The sequence below is a fragment of the Pan troglodytes genome, chromosome 6, assembly GCF_028858775.2.
Source record: "Pan troglodytes isolate AG18354 chromosome 6, NHGRI_mPanTro3-v2.0_pri, whole genome shotgun sequence".
NCBI lineage: Eukaryota > Metazoa > Chordata > Mammalia > Primates > Hominidae > Pan > Pan troglodytes.
The window spans coordinates 59,304,632-59,316,203 of record NC_072404.2 but is presented as its reverse complement, the minus strand read 5'-3'; the positions used below and the strand labels follow the sequence as shown (position 1 = coordinate 59,316,203).

General features: G+C 37.6%; 1 long non-coding RNA gene across 1 annotated transcript; it reads right to left on the bottom strand.

The window, feature by feature from the left end:
- Positions 1 to 720: 720 nt before the first annotated feature.
- On the bottom strand, positions 721 to 11,241 carry LOC134810489 (uncharacterized). The gene is made up of 3 exons (XR_010158734.1): positions 10,935 to 11,241; positions 4,700 to 4,795; positions 721 to 1,215 (listed from the first exon to the last, which is right to left on the bottom strand). It is a non-coding gene; the product is annotated as an uncharacterized LOC134810489 (long non-coding RNA).
- Between the last annotated feature and the right edge of the window lie 331 nt (positions 11,242 to 11,572).

Sequence of the window (11,572 nt, the reverse complement as noted above, 5' to 3'; positions counted from 1 at the left end):
CCAGCTTCTCGGGAGGCTGAGGCAAGAGAATGGCGTGAACCCAGGAGGTGGAGCTTGCAGTGAGCCGAGATCGCGCCACTGCACTCCAGCCTGGGAGACAGAGGGAGACTCCGTCTCAAAAAACAGAAAAACGCATGCAGTTGTGCAACAGGATAGATATTAATAGCAATAGTGAACATAAATGTTAATAATAATATTCTTTGTAATCAATGAAAATTACCTAAAATTTAATATTCATTAACAATTGGATAGAATAAATTGTAGTTTATTCATAAAATAGTATACTACAAAATGATGACAAAAATGCCAGAGTTTGGGTGAAAAAAGCAAAAGTCAAATAAATTAACCATAATCTATGGATGGTGAAATTATAAAGAGGAGAAAGAATGTGATCATGAAAAAGGTAGACGGAATGACCATTACTTTGGGGTGAGGGAAGCATTTGGGATTGAGGTGGGACTTATGAAAATATTCTGTACTATTAAAATTCTGCTCCTGACCTCTGTGATTACATGAGTAAACACTTTATAATTATTAACAAACTCTCTATGCTCTTTATTGTTATAAAACATTATTTGTTTAGCTACTATTGGAGAAATATTTTCTCATGGGTTAGTTGGTTTCATTCCTGAGTATAATTAAATCATTGTATAATGAAAAGAAGGTGGATTTAGAAGTGAACCAGAACTAGATATGCAGTCTAGCATCACAATTTACTTGGAGAGAAAAGTTACCCAATTTATTTCACTTCTCACAGTTTCATTATTCATTCTCCCTAGGGATGACAAAATTGGTTTCATAGGGTTGCTTTGAGCTTTAGTGAGATCTATAATGCAGCAATTGGTTGGCAATGCAATAGAATGCACTTCTTCCATTTCTGTATCTGTTATTTCTAAGAAGACATCTCTGAAATCATTGTATTTTCTGGAAGCCAGAAGTACTTTGTTCAGGAGGTATAAGGTGAAGGCTTATGTGAGCTTATTGCTTTCCTCATGACAACAGCTGCTCTCTGCTGTTTGGACTGAGTGAAGTGGATAGACAGTTGTTACCAACATGCAGAGAGTTTCTTAAGAGGAATTACCAGATAACTATAAATTGAAGTATTGAGTCAGGAAGCCAACAAGAAATTTGTGTATAAGAAATAGCAGTGAGGGGACAGTCTCTGGTAAGCAGTTTTTGAAGTTCCAGGTGAGCAAAAAAGTCTCATTTATCTGCCTGCAAAGCAATAAATACTTGGAATTAGCTTTTTGGGATTAGCAGCTGCCAGGATTGTCAATGTCTGCAAATTAACATACTTATTTTAGAAATAGGAAAATGGCCTACACACTGAAAATCAATAATGAAAATCTTAATCCACATATAGATGCCTAATGTTAGTTCTTCCTGGACATTTTGATGTGAGGAATCCTTTGCTATCTTAAAATTCACAGATACATGTATCAATGTTAACCATATTAGAAATTAAACTGAGAAATTTAAAATGTATGCATTAAATGATTTATTTTAAAATAAACTCATTAAAGGTTAGTATAAATATTTTATGATAAATAACTATATTTTTAAGTAAAAATATATATATTGAGAAGAGTTGCATTGCTTTACACTTGGCAAATATGGCTTTAATGCAAGATAACTTTATTGCCAAATGAGTTTCTGCAGTCAATCTGTTGTAATACTATGTGTAGTCTCTGGTAAACTACTACTCTCCACTTATGAGAGAATGAAACTGTCCACTTATGAGAGAATGAAAAAGACAAAGAAATAAAATAGTATTTTGAAAATAGTTCTGCATAGCAGACTTCCTGAAACATCTTGAAGATCCAGGTACACTTTGAAAACTGTCAGCCCAGAATATTGATGAAGCTCAGCAAGTAGGGGTGTGAGCAGGCCCACAGGTTGGCTCTGCTTGGAACATCAGCCTGCTGCAAGTACTGCCAGACTGTGAACTCCTTAAAGGTAGAAGCCATGGTGGATAGGGAAAGAAGTAAGGAGAAGAAGAATCAAAGTACATTACAGGTTGAAATGGGATTCTAGGCTGCTCAGGTTACTTTATAGTGTGACATGCCGTGAGGCCACCACACAGGATTTCCTGCATCTTTCCAATATTTGGAATGTGCTAGAATATCAGCAATACACAGACTAGAGCAGTAATCAAAATAAAGCATTTGCAACTCACTTCTTTGTCAAGATGTCATAACCAGAACTAAATATCATAAGGGACACAAGAATACCTCTTCCCTCGCACCCATTTGTCACGGCGTTAGACATAGATTTAAAGATGTCATAGAAATAAACTACATATTGTTAGTCTTTGACTCTAGGAGTAATACATGGGTTTTATGTTCTATTTGGGGACGTAGCAGGAAAGAGCAGGATCATTACTGGCAGAAAAGCAATTGCTGCTGGTGTTATCTTCAGGGAGGGGCAATAGGAAAGAAGATAGTGTGCTAGTTCATGTTACCTGAGGAGGCAACAAAAATCACTACCCATGTTACTCTCTCTCAAAATTATTTTTCTTTTGATTTTTTTCTGTTTCAATATAAAAAGAGACGAAAATCTGCACGTGGACCTGCCAATTTTAGTTTATGTCTTCTCTAGATGTTTTCATACGAGGAAAAGTAGGTAATTTTTTTTCATACCTGGAAAAATAAGTAGCTTAAAATGTTCTCCAAGAATGTTACTTTATTCTTACTAATCTTACACTGATTTCAGGAAAAATAAGAGGAGCGTAGAGTATACTGATAGCTTCTATTCTCCCACGTTGAGCTTCAGAGACCAGATAAACCTTGGTAGTGCCGATTTCTAAATAAAACAGTCCCCTAAAGTATAGTATCATTTACATAACAACTAAAGAGGAAATTAATTCTTCAGTTTTGAAATTAAGTTAATGACTAGAGTTGTTGGGTCTGAAGCTGGACCTCTCTAGCCTAAATTCATTTTTTTTTTCAAAATGAAATTGTAATAGTAATAATAGTATCTATCACATTCTGTTGCTAAAATAGTTAAATGCTAAGCACCTGGCATGTAGTAAGTGCTTTTTTTTCCCCCGAGACAGACTCTCTCTCTGTCGCCGAGGCTGGAGTGCAATGGCACGATCTCAGCTCACTGCAACTTCTGCCTCCTGGATTCAAGTGGTTCTCCCACCTCAGCCTTCCGAGTAGTTGGGATTACAGGCACACACCATCATGCTCAGCTAACTTTTGTATTTTTGTAGAGACAGGGTTTCACCATGTTGGCCAGGCTGGTCTTGAACTCCTGACCTCAGATGATCTGCCTGCCTCAGCCTCCCAAAGTGCTGGGATTACAGGCGTGAGCCATGGCACCCGGCCATGTTCTTTAAATATAAGTTGTACGAATAGTATTAGCTCTGCAGTGATCCCAAGTAGCATCAGTTATAGTTACAATAACAAGAGCAGCAAGCTCTTTGGGGAATCACAGCACTTCAACAGATATTAATTGGCCTACATGGGCAATGCTGCCTCATGATAAAGGGACACTACAAATGTTTCACTCTCACTTCCAGGCTCAGCAAGCAATATGCTGGGACACAGACCCCAGATTTCAGAATAAGATATCTGCGCTAAGTGCTAATATAATGCCTATTATCTAATTCCCTAATTCTTCAAAAATAAATAATCTAAAAGTGTTTACTTAAATCTAAATCCCAGTGTTGCCTCACAGAGATTAGTTGAGCTATGACATTTCACATTTAACTTCTGTTCTAATGCTAGCCATTGAAGAGTTTAACTATTAAAGTGCTAGACATATTCTCTATGAACAGGAACAATCCACCCGCCTGACTCAGATGGGTTTTTCCAAACCAGGGGCTCTTGACAAGCAGCACCTGCATCCCCCTGGTGGTGATAAGAAATGCACATTTTCAGTCCCACCCAGCATGTAGAGAATTGGAAAATCTAGGCTTGGGGCACAGGAATCCGTGTTTTATCAAGGCCTCTATTTGATTTTGATTGACTCTAAAGTGTGAGAACCACCAGTCTACACATCAGCCCCCTCCACAGGGAAATGTGGCAAAACATGGCCAGTGTGTGGTCGTGCAGCGAGTTTGGGAGATAGTTGAGGCTGCCCCACTTTGTCTCGAAGGCTCTGCACACAAGACATACAGCGATGTGGGTCCTTTGCAAAGCCCAGCCACACAGGCCATCAGAATTGGTGACATGTTTAAAAGATCAGACCTTTGGTGGGAGAATTGAGGCATGCAGACACAATTGTGCAGGCAGTGTGAATTTGGCTGAAGAAAAGTTATACATGAAGGAAGCTAGGTTGGTCAAAGGACAAGCTGGGCATGAAAAGAAGTCTTATAATTGAGATAACTCTAAACTCAATCCCATTAAAATAATAATTATGATAAAAACAATTTAAAAAAAAACAGTAATTGGACATAGCTAGAAATATCACAAATCCAGGCTGTACTGACTCAGAAAGAAGACGTAGGCAATAGTTCTCAAATAGGACAATTTTGTCACTCCACCCCAGGGCATGTTTGGAGACACTTCGGATGTCACAACTGAGGGAAGAAGATGCTACTAGAATTTAGTGGGGTGCTGCTAAACATCCATAGTTCATCAGACTGTGCAACAGAGTACAGGACTGTACAGCAGAGAATTATCTGGCAAAAAAATATCCACAGTACTGAGCTTGAGAAGCCCTAATCTAGACGCACGTAGTAATAGATACATACATTTAAAGTTGCCCCATGTCCATCCAGTCCATTTACATTATTCCAAGAGTTTTCCATTTTAATTCACAACCTATTGTGAATTTGATAGATGAATTTCTATAAAGTTAATCAATATAATTAATCAGTAGAGGCAATTTTAATCATTAATACAGTAAAAAGAAACACTTTTTTTGGCTGTGCAAATCGACCTGAACTCAGGGGCTTTTCTATCTTTTCTTTCATTTATACTGAGGAGTAAAGATATAGCCTCAGCAACACTCCTCATGGTCCAATTTATTAGTTTCAGAAAAAGAATAGAATGACATGGAGAATATAGTCTGCACGTATTTGACTTTTATCTCTTGCTCATTTAGCTTCAGCAACGATAGAAAAAAAGCAAAAAAGCATTCACTAAAAGCTGTTTGGGACTGCCTAGCTTCCTCTTTATCACACAAATTGACTTTTAGCCAATGTTTTACTCCTGTTGGCTTCAATTACATAAGAATTAATTTTGCCTGGCACAATTAGTCAGTGCATACTTAAGGTATAATATTCTAAGATTTTGGTAGTAATTCATTTATACTGTGTCTATTAAATAGACTTAAAGCTATCTTGAATTTAATTGGTAGGCCAATTTTTTATACTACTGGCCAGTGAATCACCATATCCTTTTTTAAATAAGTTGAGACCTGTCATATCTATGTTACAACCACAGATGAGGTTCTGCAGGTGCACTATAAATGAGAAAGAACTTTTACAAAAGGCCTTAAAAGAGGACTTTCCTCAAATACCAAACCAAAGGTAACAAAGTCTTTTTAGGTGAGACTTTCTTTACAATCAGAATATAAATGTGAGACATCGGTGAGGTATTTGTTGCATAAACCATATGTTTTCCAGCTATAAAATGTCTCACTTAAACTACATGTCTGATGTCACTCCTCCTTTGGAAGTGAAATTTGATAACCCTTTGATTCTATGAATCTTGCATATATGTATAAGAGTCAAGTATGGGTAGTATTTGAATATTATTCTATGATATTATGTTTTTAGGTAATATACATGTTATTTATCCCATAAAAAATTGAATAATGTTATCTCGATTTAAGTAAAAAAATAGACTGACAATTTTCTATAGTACTTCTAAAGTTTTCATTTGCACATATCTTCAAGGTCCATTGCGTACATACAAATATAACCTTGGGTTCACTTATTTATTGATGTCCCAGCTAAATTCTACAATTTTGTGGTTGGTAAAAGAAACATCTATGTGTTATCCATGCAATCCCTCAATACACACAGAAAGTATATATTTATGTGCTGTATAGAAGAATATTATTTCCCTGACATGTTTTGGCTAGTACAAACTAAAATATTCTATACAACAAGGGGCAGACATTTAAAGAAAAAATCATGGGTAGCAAGCTTTTTTTTCCTTTTTTTAAACATTATTACAAGTTTCAATAGAGCCTTCCCCTTGACTACATAAAAAGTAATCATTTGCCCATGTGGTTTGATGAAAAGATTCCTCAGCTGCAGCAGTCTTCCTTATCCTCAAGCTTGAGCAGAGCAAGTATGTAGCGTGCTGGAACTTTATACTAGGTGTGAAGCTGAGCAAATAGCACTGAAAAATTATACCAGAAGTTATTTGCAAATATGAATGTGTCGAATAATATTGAAATATGTCAGGATTTTCTATTCACCTTTGCTATTAAATTATATCTTAATCTCTCTATGGTTAAATAAAATACTGAGAAGCCATGCAATTCTTTGAAGTTTATTGATATTTGCTTTACACGGCCCATATTTGGTTAAAATTAATAATGTACCTTGTGCACCCAAAAGAATATGTGTTCTGCCATTGCGCAGGAAAATGTCATGGTTAGTTATATAGGTGTAGATAGATAGATGGTAAACAGTTCATAGATAGATTGGATTTTATACTATCTTCATAAATAACACACATGTGCATATTAATATGCCACTCATTCTTTGACCTCTATTTTCCTGCTAACACTTTTCTCTCTCTTTAAAAACTAGCTGTTACTTCCAGATTATTGTTTTAGTAATCTAATAAATTACATTTTTGTAAATAAAACATTAATCAGGTTAATAAATTTACAAACTAAATAAATAATCCATATAGTCTGTATTAGTCAGGGTTCTCTAAAGAGACAGAACTAATAGGACAGATATATAAGTAAACAGGAGTTTATTAAGGAGTATTAACTCACATGATCACAAGGTCTCACAATAGGCCATCTGCAAGCTGAGGAGCAAGGAACCCAGTCAAAATCCCAAAGCTGAAGAACTTGGAGTCCAATGTTTGAGAGCAGGAAGCATCCAGCACGAGAGAAAGATGTAGCCTGTGAGGCTAGGCCAATCTAGTCTCTTCATGTTTTTCTGCCTGCTTTATATTCTGGCCATGCTGGCAGCTGATTAGATTGTGCCCACCCAGATTAAGGGTCTGCCTTTCCCAGCCCACTGACTCAAATGTTAATCTCCTTTGGCAACACCCTCAAAGATACACCCAGGATCAATACTTTGCATCCTTCAATCCAATCAAATTGACATTCAGTATTAACCATCACACAATCTGATAATCCATGAATAATTTCACTGTGAAATCCTTCCTGAGTTCTCTTGTAAGTGGAAAGGTTTGGATCTGTGTCCCCGCACAAATCTCATGTTGAATTGTAATCCCCAATGTTGGAGGTGGGCCCTGGCAGGAGGTGATTTGATCTTGCGGGTGGTTTCTGGTAGTTTGGTGCTATCCCCTTTCTGCTGCTCTTGTGATAAGATTTTCATGACATCTGGTTATTTAAAAGTGTGTGGTACTTCCCATCTCTCTCTTGGTCCTGCTCCTTCCATGTGAGACACCTGCGCTCCCTTTGCCTTCTGCCATGAGTAGAAGCTCCCTGAGGCCTCCCCAGAAGCAGATGCTGCCATGCTTCTTGTACAGCCTGCAGAACTGTGAGCCAATTAATCACCTTTCTTATAAATTCTTGTATTTCTTTATAGCAATGCAAGAGTGGACCAAAACAGTAAGTATTCACATATAAATATATATATATATATTCAGTAAAATGAAATCATGATAGGCATCTCTTTTGAAACATTCTTACCACAGATGTAATTCTATGAATATATTTCCATGACAACCTAGACTCATGTGGTCATTTGTAATGGATGCATGATATTATATTAAATGAATTTAACACCCTTTTCCCTTCCTCAAATGTGGATGAAGCCAAAGATGGTACTATTTTTTTTTCTCTGTGTGCCTGTGTGTGTTTCTTGAGTGTTGGTTGCATCGAAAGCTACTCTAAAATCTATCTTTCCAAATTATATTAGCTTATATGTCAGTTTCCTGATTAACCTTAAGAAAATGTTACATTCTTAAAAAAATTCATGTTTACGTGAAATGCTCTTTCCCTATTCATATGCACATTATACTTCCACATCTAAATAAGAACATATTTTCTTCTGACACTTTCCTTAAAATCATGCAGCTCCCTTTTCCTTCTCCTGGGTCTGAGGTGAGCCCAGCTCATTTCAGAGTTAATACCACAGGGAAGACAGCTGAGGAGGAGCAGCGGTAAGAAAAGCAGTAATGGAGGATTTCTTCATTTTTGATACTCTCTAGCTGAACAGTAATTCTGCCCTGCCTTGCCTGACAACTCTCCTGGCCTGGGAGAAGAGACATGTGTCCCTAGAAGAAATTGAATATGACTGACTGATGGGAACACAGGTGACTCCTTCTTATAAACCATGAAACAAATTTGCGCTTTTTATTTTCTTATAGTTAAGAGAGAACCTTATATAAATTGGCATGTGAATTACAAGAACATGGCAGGGCATGAAATTTCTTGAAGAAAAATTCTTTCTTTTGTCTTGTAACACATTATGAATTTTTTTTAAAGAAAGTAAAGGTGGGTATATTTTAAACTCTGATTATTATATATTCGGTATTGCTATTTCCTGAGACACTAATATTTATTTTGTCTATTTGTTGAAATTTGGGTATTCTATTGGCAGTGGAAAAACATGCACCAAGAACTTATAAACTAAAAATTCTAAATTGCCAATTATTAAAGAAGAACTCTCTGTTGGAGGGATAGGAGCAATCTAGGAAAAGTGTGTGCTTAATATGCATACATGTTCACGTATATATACACACCTATACGTGTATGTATACATATATGTGTGTAGATAGATCTATCTTACATAGCTAGTATTAGGACTAGAAAAAGGTTGATAAAATTTTCAGTCATTAAAGATTTCATAAAGCCCCAACCCCAAGTAGAACATATTGTGTCCTAATTGAAGTTATTCTTAAAAACTATGACTGCTCATTTACATATGAAATTAAGGATTTTACATATCAGTTGAACTACTTTTGTGAGAACTTTAATGAGGAGCAAAAATGATATTTATTCTCTAGGAAATCTTGATTGGCATTTTAGGTTATAGAGTATCAAACACATATTTCAATGTATTTGAGAATTTATGGCCTATCTCAAGTCCATATAGAGACTGATGAATAGTATGGTAATTATTTAACTGAGAAGGCATTTGTTTTATTTTTTATATTAGAATATCTTAAAAGTGTCTTAAATTGTTCCATCCTAGTGAGTGTGGATGTGGATTTAAATATGAGCTAAAAGCCGAAGTCTTTAAATTCCCAATAGAAAATTTAAATCTTAGATTCCTAAGTCCAAACACAATAAATAAAAGTTACCAGGCGCAAGAGTTTTATGCCAGTCAAACTTAAAAATAATATTCATATAAAGCAATCCAGAGTGTGGAGGCTCTGGATTGGTTTTCAAATAAGGAGGAATCATACAAAGTTGCAGCTTGAGGTACAAGTAGATTTTGTACAAACTCAATTTTTTCCCTGCACTATTTGGCACACACTGTAGTTTGCTCTTTTAAGTCAACTTTTTCTCAATTCTGATAATGACAAAGTATCATCTTTTTATAATGTATTTTCTGCTGAGTACAGTTTTAATATTTCAGAGAAAAAGATATTACTGATGCAGAATGTTCATTTGCATTGGGAAAATGGACAAGGACTTTATGAAAAGTTGATTCAAATCTAGGGCTTGCACAGTGCCCAAGCTTTTTGAATATTTATATTTTTGGCTATGCCAATGGCAAGACAAACATTATAAAATGAAAGATTTTACAAGGAAAAGAAGAAAACTTGTGTGCATGCGATGAGAACTTAGAATGGAATAGGAAAACCTAGATTGTAGTGTGTGCAAGAAAGAGTAAACTGGGCAGGTCTAGATGCTCAAACCCTAAACACTTTTAAGAAAGCCCTGTTTTCTGAACTGGATTTTGGTTGGCTCCAAGGGACCAAGCTGTTGGAAAATCCTGTCTGATAAGAGTGTTTTGGCATGCCTGAAACCTTGAGCCACACTCTTCCCATTTGTCCAGATAAATTATGGTAAAACTGTGATTTAGGATGAACATCTGCTTTTTCTATGGGGGTTTGAAGATCGAGTAACCTAAGTCAATCACACAGGAACTATATCCCTGTAAAGCTAACTCTCAATGAAAACCCTAAACACTAAGGCTCACCTGAGCCTCCCTGGTGGTCAGAATTTTGCATGTGTTGTCTCACATCATTGTTGGAAGACTTAAGCACATCCCATGCTTCTCTCCTTGGAAGGAGCACCTGAAAGCTTAGACCTGATTTCCTCCAGACTCCACCCCATGCCCACCATATGCCTTTTCCCTTTGCTAATTTTGCCCTCCATCATTTTCCTGTCATAAACTACAACCATGAATATAACAATTTCAAAGTCTTATTAGTCCGTCTGATGAATCCCTGATCCTCAGGGTACTGGGGACACCACATGAAGGGTGTATAGAGTTTCTCTGCTCAGTTCTCTTGGGCCCCTCTCCATGAATCTTACAATTGTTTCTCCCATTAAAAGTGTTTTTTAAAATCTTGGAGGAGTGAAAATTGTGGATAAGAGGCAGGGTTAAGTTGCAGCTCCCACTGGGACAGACAGAGCAGCGTGTGGAGACACACATCATGAATGTTTGCTCCAAGAACTACTGCAGAAACATACCAGGAAAGCTGAGAGAATCCACAGACCCTCTGAAGGAAGTGGATTGCTCCTGCAGGACCCAGAAAGCAGCTCAAATACTGTGAGTGCCCAAACTGTGAAAATGGGAAATGGAGATCATCCACACTCTCACTGGGGAACCTGAAGGTCTGGATCACATGAGAAGATTCTGACCTTACCTGGAACTGGGTCTTTTAGAAAGCTGAGTGAAATACAGGGGTAGAAGAAGCAGCAGGAAAAGCCCTGTCAGCTCTTTGGGCCCCAGGGAAGCCATTCCTGATTTGTCTCACAGGGGTCCTTGGGGAGGGCTGCCAGAAGAACTGGAAAAAGACCACAGTGAGAAGGAAACATCCAGCTAAACTTTGTAACAATTCCAACCAAATGTGACGTCTCCTAGTCAGAACTCTGGGGAGGGCACGAATCCAGTGTGCAGACTCAACAGGCATGAAGGTGCAAAAGCCTTGCTTGCTTTCTCAGCTGGGACTCTGGTGGCCTGGGGCAAGTTCTTAGCCTCACTAACCCACCGTCTGGAAGCAAATTCCTTGCTATTAGGTGGGGTGCGGGGGGGCATGGTGGGAGTGAGACCAGCCTTTGGGTTGCATAGGAGCTGGTTGAGGCCTGTAGCTGCCGGCTTTCTCCGACTTCCCTGACAAGCTGCAAGACACAGCAGAGGCAGCCATAATTCTCCTGGGAACATAACTCCATTGACTTTGGAACCACAAATGCATCCCCCACAGCAGCTGTAGCAAACCCTGCCCAATGAGAGTCTGAGCTCAGACACGCCTAACCCTGCCTCCACCTGATGGTTCTTCCTTAC